Genomic DNA, 13,201 nt, shown 5'->3' on the forward strand with positions numbered 1-13,201 from the left:
TGCTTATAATAATACGGTACATTCCTCCACGCAACAAACACCTTTCTTTGCCAATTATGGCTATCATCCACGACTTGATACTTTTGATTTTTCAAAAGTTGATAATCCTGCAGCAGAAGATATGGCAAATCGGTTGTCAGAGTTACATGCAATAATGAAGGCGCAGTTGAAGAAAGCTCAAGAACGACAAAAGATAAATGCAGATGTATATCGTAAAGAGCAACCACAACTCAACGTGGGTGATAAGGTATGGCTACTTCGTCGCAATATCAAGACCACTCGACCTTGTGACAAATTGGACTATCGTAGGCTTGGCCCCTTTTCTGTTTCTGAACAGATCAACCCAGTTGCATATCGGTTACATCTACCGGAGTCAATGAAGATCCATCCTGTATTCCACGTGTCTCTTCTTGAACCATATAAGACAGTGGATATACAAGGAAGAAGACAAATGCCACCGCCTCCTATAGAAGTAGATAATAATGAAGAATTTGAGGTGGAAGAGATATTAGACTCAAGGCGGTGCCGAAATAAGCTAGAATATCTTGTTCATTGGCGCGGATATGATATTAGTGAGCGCACATGGGAGCCATCCAGGAATCTAGCAAATGCATCAGCTAAAGTCAAAGTTTTTCATCAACGACATCCATCAAAACCAAGATGAAAACCTCTCTTATAAAAGAGACAAGATTGAGGCAAGATAACATTCAAATTCCTATCCTTGTTTGTAACTTCTTTGCATTTGTGACGCTAATTAGATGGAGAGCCAACAACCAGCGGATTCAACTCAAGAACCTTCGTTTGTTGACTTACCGGATGAGACATTACGATTGTCACAACCTTCAAGACGACGCAACCGAGATGAAGATCCTCAAGAACGACATGTTCTTCCTCGAATAGATGGTGAGATACAACGCGTTTGGTATCACGACCTTGGAAGAGATTCTCGATGTTTGGTGATATTATTGGAGATAGAAACGACTCCTGATGGTGTTTCAAATGTATTATTTGAAGGAAGTTATGAAGGCCTCAACAGTGATCAAATAACAGGGTGGTCTTCTCGCCCTGGAATGGGACACTATCGATGGCTAAGAGGACCCATCAACTATCTTCGAAGAGAACAAAGATCAGAGTATGTAGCAAATACAATTCGCCGCATATTAGATTTTCTCAATATATAATCACCGCTCCTCGTGGAACTCGTCCCTAGAAGGGGGGGTAATGTCACGGACATACATATAATTACCTATATGAATAGATAAAAGTATGTAAAAGTAGATAAAAGTAGGTTAATTGTGTAATATCTTCTAGAGAAGCTTCTTAGAAGCTTCATAGACGCTGCTTTGACTTTATAGGAGTCTATAGTTGACTTTTAGGTTAGAAACTTGGTCAACAAGTTAGCCATGTGCCACACATGTTGGAAGCTTAAAGAACAAGCTAACTACGTGGTCCATCCATAGAAAACTTGCCTTGCAAGCAAAGGCATGTGGCCTAGAAAGTCAACATATATTGGAGGTCTTATAGAACATCGCCACGTGGCTTCTAGTTAGATAGTATATATAGAGGCAAGAGTGAAGCCCTCTTCACTCTTGTCAACTCCTTTCTTGCTTCTAGTCTAAGTTTCAAGGGTCTCTAGTTTTCTTGTATTTTGGCAATAGCCATTCCAGTTTCTTTCTTAATATACATATTTCTATTTTGTCCTATTTCTTTTTGAGAAAAGTCTCACTTACTCTTTAGCTTTCATCGAGTTCTTGTCCTTGACAGCATCCTCATTTTCCTGAACAAACGTGCCCCTAGTCCTGACAATACGTGGATTTTGCTTCTTGGGGCAGTTTCCAACTTTGTGGCCTTCTTTACCGCAATACAAGTATAGACCTTCTTCCATACGCCGCTTTTTTTCTTCTAGGATAAGAGATTTGACACGTACCGCATCAATTTGCATGTCTTCTACCTCTGAATGTGAATTCACATTGCTTGTCGACATAGTTGGGGCATGACGAACTGTATGTTGTCTTGAACATTGATCTTGGCGACATTAGAATAGACAATTATTGCACTTCACAGCTTGGCTAATAGCTTCGTTGAGCGTTTGTGGATCAGGAAGAGTTAACAGTAAATCCTTCACATCATCCCTTAAACTCCAATAGAATTGACTCATCAACGCTTCTTTGTCCCAATTGATGTCGCATGCTAATTGCTTGAAGTCTGATGCATAGACTGATGTAGAGCGCATCCCTTGTCGTAGTGACTAGATCTTTATTGTAGCCCATCGAACCTTGTCATGTTCACCAAATGCTTCCGCAAACGCCTCCAAAAAGGTTTCAAAGTTGTTTAGTATAGACAAACGTTTCTCAAACAAAGGAGCAAACCATGATAGAGCTTGCCCTGTAAGTAAGGTTCCAACAAGCCCAACACGTGACTCCTCCGTTGGATAGCGTTTGGGCTATAAAACTGTTATCAATCTGATTTGATTGACGAATCCTTGAAACTTGGAACGCGTACTATCGAACTTGTCCGGAAGGCTAACTCGGAGCTCCGTATGTTGTAGAATCAGCGGTGCTTATCGAACCTGAGGCAAAGTTGCTTCTCCAAGTGCAGAAGTTTAAGGCTGGTGCAACCTAGATTGTGCCATCCCAGATGCTCCATCATTATGAAGCCTTGCTACGACTCCTTCAATCTCTACAGTTCTTTGCAATAACGTAGCGAGGGCATTCATGATAGCATCCAACTTGGACTCTGAACTTTCTATTATACTAATGTCTTGGCCTCCGACTATTCTAAGAGAAGGACAAAAATGACTCTACAAGAATACAATATTGGTTTAGAGGAGGGTACTCCGCAACCTCTAAAATGCCTTAAGAGCTTCAAGAAAAGGGGTAATCCACTCTCTCCAAGAAGAATAAGACTCCAATATTATAACAAAAGAAGTATCAGTTTAAAAGAAGGTAATCCGCAACCTCTAAAATGCTAGTACACTTCCAAGCAGAGGAGTAGTCCACACTCTAACGAGGAAGAAACTAACTCTGATATCTAAAGTGAGTGAAGTCTTGACAAACTATCATGGACACAGAAATATAAGCTCGAGATCTAATAAGAAGTTCAAGAAGAACTGGCAGGAACTAGATTAATCAGATGAATACAAGAACAATACCAGAGAGGTGAGCTAGAGCTCGAAGAAATGTGTTGTCGAGACTGAAGAACTCTTCAGCCTCGATTTCAATATATACTCCTATTTAGGAAGCTTCTCAAGCAACTTCTACTAACTAGGAAGCTTCTAGAAGGTTCCAAAGACTTGCTTCTAGAAGGTTCTAGAAACTTATCTCTAGAAGGTTCTAAGGACTATGTCCTTAACATCTTCTACTAACTAAGAAACTTCTAGAAGGTTCCAGAGACTTGCTTCTAGAAGGTTCTAGAAACTTGTCTCTAGAAGGTTCTAAGGACTATGTCCCTAACACAAGAGATACATGTTAAAACTATATATAAATCAATAATGAAAAAGGTCAAGTCAGTGGCTTTGCCACTACTATCAGATTGTAAAGAAAGAATAAGTGAAGCATCTATACAACCAAATTTAAGGGATTCAAGGAAGATAGGGTATGAATTTACAAATATTATATTAGATAGATTAAATATTAGATGTGATGGATTTTTAACAAAATGTGAAGAAAAATATTTTAAAAATATGCTTTTACATCATGAAAAGGCTTTTACATTTGAAGAATATAAAATTAGGTGTGTTGATCCAAGTATTATAGTACCTATGATAATTTTAATTATTCCTCATGAACCATGGAATTTGCTACCAATTCCAATACTAAGAATATATTTATCCAAGTTAATAGATTTATTCAATAAAAAGATAAAAATAAAAAAATTTAGAACCATCTATGGCACCTTATTCTAATCAATGGTTTACAGTATCAAAGAAAAATGAAACAATGAGATTTATACAAGACATACAATGTGTGAATAAAATAACTATTAAAAATATGGATTCAAGTTCGATTGTAGATGAATTTGCAGAGGCATTTATTGGAAGAGCAATCTATTCACTTAGTGATTTTTATTCTAGATATGATCAATTTCAATTGAAAATACAAGGTAGAGATTTGACAAATATAAAGATACTATTAGGATTGATCAAAATATGTACATTACCACAAGGGACTACAAATTCTATGGCACATATGATGAATGGAATGCATAAGATATTAAGAGATTTTATTCCAAGAATAACAATGTATTTTTTAAATGATGTATCAATTAAAGGATATAAAGAAGAAAGAAAGGATGAGACTTTGGATTCAAAGGGATGTAGAAAGTTTATGGCAAATCATATTGATAATTGTAAGAAGATTTTGAAAATATTAAAAGAAGTTCATTTAACCTTATTGAGGGCAAAATCAATGTTTGAAGTAAAAGAAGTTTTGGTGGTATAACACATATGTTGGTCATATGGATGCAAGCTAAATATGAAAAAGGTTGATATTATTAATAAGATGAAAGAATGTGCAAATAAAATAGAAGTGAGAAAATTTTTAAGAGCATGTATTTTCTACCATGTATGAATATTTCATTTTGCACATATAGTAGATCTATTGTATGAGTTATTAAGAAAGAATCAAAAATTTCAATAGAAAAAAGAACAAAGATATGTTATGAAAAAATTACAAGAATTTCTTTCTTTACCTCCAACTTTGAAGAAAATCAATTATGAAGGTAGAAGGCTAGTCGTATTAACAGTTGATACAAGTCCAAATAGAATAGGATGGACAGTTGAACAAGATGATGAATAAGGAAATAAATATGTAATAAGGTTTGGAAAAAAGGTTTTGAATGTTAGACAAAGGGCATATAGCAGATCAAAAGAAAATTATTAGATGTAGTAATAGCTATGAAAAATAAAAAAGAATACTTGATTGAAACATTAGTAGTTATAGAAACAAATTGTCTATCTTTATTGGACATGATTATAAGTTTTTCAATTCTTGATATTTCTATATTAAGGTAGATATTATATATTAAATCTATAAATCCAAAATTTAAATACATTACTGAGAAAGAAAATTTAGTCGCAATTATGTTATCAAGAAGAAGGTATTATGATGAAGAAGAGATGATTGATTTGGAAAATGATGTGGATACAAAATTTTATATTAATGCATTATTAAAAGAAGAAGGTATATGTTTGAATACACCATTGAAAATATTTTTAAGAGATTTATGTGAAGATGAATGGAAAGATGTTAGAGAGTATTTAAGCACATTAAAGCAATAATAAGATTAGATGGATCAAGAATTCAAGAAAATTCATAAAAAAACCTATGGATATTTTTTACATGATGGATATTTATAGAAGCATCCTAAAAAGAGAAGAAAATATCAAAAAGGGTGATATGTGGTTTAGAAACTCAACAAAAGATTATTAAAGAATTTCATGAAAGTTTATGGACTGGGCATCAAGGTATTTGGGCAACATTTAATAAGTTGAGAAAAACATATTGGTAGAAAGGTATACACAAAGACGTAGCAAAATATGTAAAATCTTGTGAGACTTGCCAAATATATTCAAATATTCAACATTGAGATGGATTATATCTAACATATCCTTTGACTTTTTATTATAAGTGGATAGTGAATTTAGTGGCAATGTTTGTAGAACTTGGAAAAATAAAGAATTTGGTACTTGCATGACAGGATTTATCAAATATGATTGAAGGACAAGCATTAAGAATAAAGAATAGTAAAGGTGTATGCCAATTTCTATTAAAAGATGTTGTTTATTGCTATGGTTGTATTAAAAAAATTACAATAGATAGGGATGAATTGAATGCAAAGAAAGTACAAAAATTCTTTAATAGAATAGGAATTAAACTTTCTTTAATAACAATATATAATCTAGAAGGTAATAGTAAGAGTGAGTGTAGGTATTTACTTATTGTTAAGGCATTAGTAAAGGCATGCAACATCAAAGCATATAAATGGCCTAGACTACTATCATTTGTACTATGGACGAATTGTACAACTCATAGTTTAGTAACAAGTTATATGCCTTTTAAATTGATATATAGGCAAAAACTAATGATATCAATAAAAGACGTAATATCTACATAGAATATATTGCTTTAGAAGAATAATCTCAATAAAGAAGAATTTTTAGTATTACGGATGCAATAATTACAAAAAAGACTTAATGATATTGAAGTAGCAATAGAAAGATTGAAAGAAGCAAGGAAAAAGAATGTTCTACATCAACTTATTATAAAAACTTGATAGTACAGAATTGAAGATACATACAATAGGCAAATGAATTAAATTCTTCAAACAAAAAAATGAAGACATTTGTTTTGATGAAGAAAAAAATCCAATACAAAGTATTGAGATGGAAGTAGAGGAGTAAATTGAAAATCAAGAATTTAAATAAGATGAAAAATGTTCTACATCAATATATTGAAGAATCATTGGTACATGCTGAAAGATGCTCAAATTTAAGAGGAATGAATGTCATGATGTAATATGGCTAATAGGTGAAAAAGTGTAGAAATTATTATATTATAGAAGATCTTTTTTCAAAATATTATAGCAAATTATCTTAGATATATAGATAATAGTCAAAAGGGTAATAAAACTAAAAAATATTAATATTTATTTTTATAAAATAAGCTTCTATTTTCTTTGTAAGGCCATAAATAAGAAAAAATAAAACAAAAATTAAATAATTAAATAATATAGATATATATAGGAAAAAATTAAGAATAAATTTTTAAAAAAAATTACCTCAAAAAGCCAAAAATTGATATCTAGAGAAGACCAATTGTCAACCTAAGTCGAAATCAAATCTCGAGGCACAAAACTATACATCAATGGTGATTCTAGGATTCTTTTGAAGATCAGAGAGTAGAATTTGATAGCAAATTTGATAGAATTTTTATGAGCATTGATTTTGTGATATTTAGATTAGTAATGATTTAATAAAAGCCTTACAAAGTCAAAATTATTTCAAATGATTCTAGTTTTTGTGAAATAAAAGAGGGTTGATATTTTGAATAATTTCAAGAATTTTGTAGTAGATCTATAAGTAAAATTTTGTAAATCAATGGTTATAGTTGTACTTAATATGAATTGAAAATTTTAGCTTGATCTAGTAATTGAATTGAGGATTATTGATGTTTAAATATATTGAGGTCTTGAAAAGTAGAATTTTTGATCTAATGAATGGTTACTAAAAGATCAGCATTAAGGTTGGAGAAGGAGGCCGGCCAACATCTAAAGAAATTTTAGGATTTTTCTTTCATTTGGTAAGTACGATTTCTTCAAATTTGTTGTACTTATTTGTAACTAAGAGATTGAAAGGTACACAAAATTTTAAATAAGATCAATAGTATAATCATAAAATATCAAGATTCTAACTATCTTAGGATTTGATTTAGGATTTAGGATTGGTTAGAGTTTGGTTTGGGATTTAGGATTTAGTTAAGATTTGGTTTATGATTTAAGATTTGCTTATGATTTGATTTAGGATTTAGAATTAGATTAGGATTTGATTTTAGATTTAGGGTATGGTTAGAATTTGGTTAGGATTTGATTTAAGATTCAGGATTTGATTAAGATTTGGTTTAGAATTTAGGATTTGGTTAGAATTTATTTAGGATTTGATTTAGTGTTTAGGATTTAATTAGGATTTGATTTTGAGTTTAAGATTTGTTTAAGGTTTGATTGAAGTCTATTAGAATTTCAACTAAGATTAAATTAGCACTTAATTGAAATTTATTTAAGATATATTGTGATTATTTTAATTTTTTTTTAGAGATTCTTAAGGATTCTTTTGAGTTTTATTGTAGATTATCTTTCAACTTCTTTAAGATTTCTTATTATTTATTTTTTAAATTCTTTAAGATTTCTTTTTAAATTTAATTAAAGCTTATTTAGCATTGTTAAGATTTAATTAGAATTTATTTAGTATTCTATTAGAATTAGGATTTTATTATTGGAATTTTTATTCTACCTTCTACAATCAAGTTCCTCGTGCACTCTCAAGCAATATTTCATGTAATAAGATAGCGTAACTCCTAGTAAAAGTCATATTCTTTTCTTATATTTTTCATCTCATTTTACAATAAAAATTTATTTAAAATCAAAAAATCACAAAGCCTTAACTTTGTTAGATTCAAGAGCCTCAGCATGTTTTGTACATAAAGAATTTGTTAAAAAACAAGAAATATCATTGGTCAAGAAAACTAAACTTGTACACATAAAAGTCATTGATGGTTGTTTGTTGTTTTTTGGAGATATTACCTATAAAAATGTTCTTTTAGATATAGCAATTAAAGATCATAATAGCATAATAATATTTAATATAATAAGATTTCTATCTAATTTTTTTGTTTTAAAACTATCTTAATTAGAAAAATATAATCTTTACATAGATTAAATTTCTTATCATCTTCATTTTTATTGTAATTTGATTTAAAATTCCATTAGACAAGTACAAATACATAAGCTTAGTACATCCAAATTCTTATAAATATGAGCAAGAGCTTTCATACATGCCACAAAAGAAGAGTCATCTTTTATTATATATGCCACATACATTTTTGATGGTGAGAAGATATTAAGTAATATTCCTAGCTAGTATCAAGATTTTTAAGATGTTTTTGAAAAACAAAAATGCAAATATTCTTTTCAAACATTGACATTATGATTGTTCAATTGATCTGTAAGAATGAACTCAATCACCATTTAGACCAATCTACTGCTTATTATAAAATGAGTTGGTTATACTAAAAGAATTCATTGATGAAAATTTGGCTAAAAACTTCATATGTCATTCAAAATTTCTAATAGGAGCTCCTATCTTATTTGTGAAGAAAATAGATGGATTTCTATAGATGTATGTAGATTATTAAGGATTTAAAAAGATCACTATCAAGAATAAGTATCCTCTACCTTTGATTTCAAGACTTTTTAATCAACTGAATCAAACAAAGATTTATACAAAAATAGATCTATAAAGAGTTTATAATTTGATACACATGAAAAAAAAAGATAAATAGAATATTACATTTGAAATTAGGTATGGACATTTTAAATATAAAGTCATGTCTTTTGAATTACAAATGTACCTGTTGCTTTTCAACATTTAATGAATGATGCCTTTCATGAGTTTCTTTATGATTTTATTGTTTGTTATTTGAATGACATCTTAATTTAGTCTAAGAGCATAAAAAAGCATAAAATTTATGTTCATTGTATACTAAAAAAATTTAAAAATATAGAATAATATGACAAGATAAAAAAAAATATTTATTTTATACTTCTCAAGTTGACTTTCTATGATACATCATTTTTAATGAAGGGCTAATGATAGATTTGAAGAAAGTCTAAACAATCATAGATTGGAAGATTTAAAGAACAATAAGAAATATGCAATGTTTTTTAGATTATCAATTATTATTGGATTTTCATCAAGAATTTTTTTCAAATTTCAACCCCACTTATATGTTTTACTTATAGGGACAAAGTTGAGTAGAATAAAGAAGTCGAAGCATTATTTGGTACTTTAAATAATGAGTTTATTTCTATATCAATTTTATATTATATTGACTTTTCTAAGATATTTTTCATAGAAATAGATATATTAGACTTTGCCTTGGATGCAATATTATTACAAATGGGAGTAGATGACAAATTCTATTCAGTAATTTTTTATTCTAAGAAATTTTTGGCAATAAATTTTATTATTAGATCCACAATAAAGAGCTCTTTATAATCATGGATTCATTTTAAGAATGACATCATTAGCTAGAAGGCACTTCAAATCTAATCACTATATATACAAATCACAAGAACCTCAAGTGCTTTATGTTGATATGTATTTTGAATTGTCGCTAAGCTCGTTGGAACATGTCTTTATCAAGATTTGATTTTAAGATCACTTATTAACTCAAAACACAACAAAATTTGTTAGATATCTGTTCTAAATATTCTTATTTTGCATCTAAAGAAAAAAAATGCATCTTTTGATCAAAAAATATGATTTTCTTAAAGCCAAAGCATTTTCACCTTTGAGCAATAAAATCAACATTAACTATTGATTCAATCTTTGTCAAGCAAATTAAATGAAATACATCTTCTAATCTTCTTGTTCATGATATCAAAAATAATTCTTTCAAGTCTCATGATACTTCTAAGTTTGAATTCAAAAATAACTTACTCTATTTTGAGGAACAATTATACATTCTATAAAGAAATGCATGATTATGTGTTTTTTAAGCTCTTCATGATTTTTCAACAATCAGACATTTTGGATATAACAAGACTTTAGAGCTAATTTTGAGAGATTTTTGGTGGTCTCAAATATGAAAGGTAGTCAAAGACTTTGTATAATCATGTGATGTTTTTTTTAACATCAAAATTCCTTGCCATCGACCTTATGAACTTCTTCAGCCACTACTTATTCTAGAACAACTATGGTCTTTCATTTCTATGGATATTATTACAAATCTTTTAATCTTAAGTTTGTATAATTTTATATTTGTAATAGTAGACCGTTTTACTAAGATGGCACATTTTGTAATATGTACAAACTCTATCAAAAATGAAGAAATAGCAAGGCTTTTCTTTGACAACATCTATTACTATCATAGTTTGTTTAAAAATATTATATCAGATAGGAGGACTTAATTTATATTAATATTTTAAAAAAATCCTTTTTAAGATTCTAAAGGTGGATATAAAGCTTTCTTTTACTTTCCATCCTTAAATTAATAGGCAAATGGAATGGGTGAATCAAGTTCTTGAGCAATATTTGACATGTACCATCAACTATCATCAAGATGATTGGACAATTCTTTTGTCATTGATAGAGTTTGCCTAGAGTAATTTCATATATTTTTCTACTCAAAAAACACCTTTTTTTTGCCAATTATGATTATCATCTATGACCTCATGCTTTTGATTTTTTTAAGGTTAATGATCCTATAATAGAAGATTTGGCAAGTCGTTTATTAGAGCTACATGCAATAATAAGGGCATAATTAAAAGAAACTCATGAACAACAAAAAATCAATGGAGATGCTTATTGCAAAGAACAATCACAATTCAATGTGGGTGACAAGATATGCCTACTTTGTCACTATATCAAGACTATTTATTCTTCTGATAAGTTGGACTATTGTAGGCTTGGACATTTTTTTATTTGTGAACAAGCCAATCATGTTATTTATCAATTACATCTATTAGAATTCATAAAGATCTGTCTTATATTCCATATGTCTCTTTTTAAATCATATAAGATAATGAATATCTTAAGATGAAGACAAATGCTACCTCCTCCAATAGAAGTACATAATAATCAAGAGTTTGAGGTAGAAGAAGTTTTAGATTTAAGGCAATTCCAAAATAGATTAGAATATCTTATTCATTGGCACAGATATAATATTAGTGAATGCACATGGAAGCCAATAAAAAATCTTACAAATGTAGCAAAAAAGATTGAAGCTATTTATTGACAACATCCATTAAAAGCAAGATAAAGAATTCTAAGATCCATAAAAGATGATGATTGCTCCTTATGAAAGTTGTTCTTAGAAGAAGACATAATATTATGGACATACATACTTATTCTAATATTTATCTATATGATTAAATAAAAGTACGTAAAAGTAGATTTATTTCATAATATTTTCTAGAAAAGCTTCTTGAAAGCTTCATATACATTGGTTTGACTTTACATGTATTTTTAGTTTATTAGTAGATTAAAAACTTTATCAAAAAATTAACCACATGTTAATAGCATGTAGAATAAGTTAAATATGTGGCAAACATATAAAAAACTTATCTTGCAAGTTAAGAGACATGTCTGGCAAAGTCAATACATTTTGATGGTCCTATAGGATATGGCTATATAACTTATAGTTAAGAGTATATATGGAAGCAAGAATGAAGCCTTCTTCATTCTTGTTAATGCCTTCCTAATTCTTAGTTTTGTTTCAGGATTTTCTAATCTTTTTGTCTTTGACAATATCTATTTTAGTTTAATACTATATCATCTTTTGAGTGATTTTTTAGTCTTTTCAAGTGATACAAGAGTGTATTGATGTTTTGGTTCTTTGAGGTTCATATCCTTGACAAAAGATGGTTATATAGACTATTCTGTATAGCAATTTGAACTATGTAGTAATGTTTATTGTATGAATGTTATAATGATTTTAAATAGTGTTATACAATGTAAGAAAGAATCATACATCTCATGCCAAATCAACAAATAGGAATGGATAAGATATAGATTCTACAAAAAAAAAACAAAAACAAAAAAAAACAAACAAACAAAAACAAAACAAAAAAAAAACTAAATTTGAAATAGATAAAATATGCATTTATATTTATATAATTTAAATATTTTTTTTGAAATTAGAATCAAGATATGGCTTGACATGCTTTGACTTGTGATAAAAGAATGATTTGATCTATTATATGGTCTTGTGTTAGTTTATACTATATCAAAAGATCAAGATTGTAAAAGCAACGAGCCTTAAAAAGACTTTTATACCATAAACTATCAAAATGAATTTGCATACATAAAGAATTTTAATTTGATTTTTTGAGAAAGAGGAAATTAAAAGCTTAAGCTTAAAAGTTGATGCAATATAGATGATGTTGTAATGTTTTGTAGAAATAGAATAAAATGTGATAATCTTTGACAAATATTTTTTTTCTTTCATAAACATAGTTGTTATTCTACTTATAAACTTGGCATAGCTATAGTAGACATAGTCTAAGTTTAAAACTATTACCATGTGATTTAAATTGAATTTATTATGAAATTATATTCATTAATTTGTAAGCCTATAATACAACTATTGATTTTTTACTACGAAGTTCTTTGCATATTCCAATAATAACTAAAATTATATATAAAAGTATATAAATTATATATAAAAGTATATAAATTATATATAAAAGTATATAAATTATATATAAAAGTATATAAATTATATATAAAAGTATATAAATTGTATATAAATTGTATATAAAAGTATATAAATTGTATATAAATTGTATATAAAAGTATATAAATTGTATATAAAAGTATATAAATTGTATATAAATTGTATATAAAAGTATATAAATTATATATAAAAGTATATAAATTATATATAAAAGTATATAAATTATATATAAAAATATATAAATTGTATAT

Source organism: Physcomitrium patens, chromosome 23, assembly GCF_059467195.1.
Source record: "Physcomitrium patens ecotype Gransden chromosome 23, ASM5946719v1, whole genome shotgun sequence".
In the NCBI taxonomy this organism is placed as follows: Eukaryota; Viridiplantae; Streptophyta; class Bryopsida; order Funariales; family Funariaceae; genus Physcomitrium; species Physcomitrium patens.